The 1,757-nt window shown below is 44.1% G+C and overlaps 1 long non-coding RNA gene across 2 annotated transcripts in view; it reads right to left on the minus strand.

The window, feature by feature from the left end:
- Positions 1-256: 256 nt before the first annotated feature.
- The window catches only part of LOC144221842 (uncharacterized), a 5,628-nt gene continuing 4,127 nt past the window's right edge, over positions 257-1,757 (minus strand). For both annotated transcript variants that reach the window (XR_013332201.1, XR_013332200.1), the window contains exons 3-4: positions 979-1,090; positions 257-387 (exon numbers count right to left, since the gene is read on the minus strand). This is a non-coding gene — a long non-coding RNA (uncharacterized LOC144221842). The remainder of the gene's footprint in view (positions 388-978; positions 1,091-1,757) is intronic.

Raw genomic sequence — 1,757 nt, forward strand, 5'->3', positions numbered from 1 at the left:
TCCTGGATTGCTCTCTTGTAATGGGTAGGATTTAGGTCAGTTTCCTCATCTATGAGAGAAGGATAAGGACACTGACCTCAAAGGAGAGTAGTAAAGATTCTATTAAAATGTTACTTATAGTATTTTGGCTGTAGGTAGAGAGCCTGACACACCTGCTTGGCACCTATTGTCATTATAACTGCTGGATGGATTCAATAGATTGAATAAAACCAGTCCTATCAAGCAAACTTCCATGATGCCATGGAAGATGATCTTTAATGATTGTTTGAGAGAGAGCACACACATGCTCACACACTCATGGGCAAGAGAGAGGGGAAAGGACAGAGAGAGAGGGAGACAGAGAATCTTGACACGAGGCTCAATTCTCACAAACCAGGAGGCCATGACCTGAAGACAAAATTAAGAGTCGGATGTTTAACCAACTGAGCCACCCAGGCACCACCCCCCTCGCCCCCGCCATGACATTTAGAGAAGTTTCACAATTAGACTCTAGACCAGGAGGTCAGTGATGCCTGCTGTAGGCCTGTTCTCCTGTCTCCACTCCACAGTGGTCATGACCCCCCTCGGTAGTACCACCTGCTCACAGCTACCCCTGAGTTGGACAGCTGGCAGAAGGCAGAACTCTTTGAGGGCTTAACTGTCACACAGAGGTGCTAATGCTCTCCAGGTATGGGTGCGGACACTCTGCCAAGTCATCTTCTTGACCCACATGGAGGCCTCACAGCACATCTGTATCCCGAGCACAAAGCCGACAGCTCGGTCCCATTGCTGGGCCAGAACAGGGCCAGACCACAGTGAGGAATGACAGAGGTCTCAAGAATGGCCACCACAGGCTGTCTTGCCTTGCCTTTCGAACCCTACAAGGCTGTGAGGATTTAAGAACCGTGTGCCTGCAGACAGCTAAGAGGAGTTGAAGAAGCCACTGCCTCCCCAAGAGAAAGTTCTGAACAGGCACCACAAGCCCAGACTGTCACCTGCCTGTGAGGTTCGGCAGCAAGGCTGGGATCTGGGGGAAGAGCGAGCAGTGCTTTCACCTGAGGAACTCAGGGCCCGTGCTCATCAGCATACTTTTATCATCATCATGTGTTCACTGTAGAAGATGTAGAAGACACAAAATATATAAAAAGCAAAGTTTCCCAAATGCCACAACTCAGTAAAATCTATTAATATTTTTAAGTTTCTTTTCAGATGTTTTTTCACAGTGGTCATTGTGCTATTCATACCCTGAACATTTTCAGTATTTCCCCATATCCTTAAGTTTTCAAATGTTTTTCATATTGGCTAAATCATTGCATCACATAGATATATGGTATGCTTAACCAATCCCCTATATTTGGGGATTACATTTTCATTTTTCTAACAATTCTGTAACATATATATTTGTGCATCTATTTTTGTCCACATTTCAGATTACTTCTTTAGGTGTGTCTCTATTTCCGTGTGATTCCAGATGTGGAAGTAAGGTGTTAAACAGTGTAAACGTTTTGAGGTTCTTGATATATGCTGTTCAACTGCTTCCTGGAAAGAGAGCATTTTATAATCCTAAAACAGGCACAGGCTCTTGCCATCTCACCAAATTCTTGCCAGTGGATTTATCCTAATTCTGGGCTAATTTAGCAGACAAAAAGAAAATGATGTCTACTTGCTTTCCTCTGCATTTCTCTCTTGCTTTCAATTTTCTACATACCCTTACTCATGGTTTTGCCTCTTTTGTGAACACTCTGGTCATGTGCTTTGCTCTTTTATCTTTCATTCAG

The sequence above is a fragment of the Crocuta crocuta genome, unplaced genomic scaffold, assembly GCF_008692635.1.
Source record: "Crocuta crocuta isolate KB4526 unplaced genomic scaffold, BGI_CrCroc_1.0 scaffold151, whole genome shotgun sequence".
NCBI lineage: Eukaryota > Metazoa > Chordata > Mammalia > Carnivora > Hyaenidae > Crocuta > Crocuta crocuta.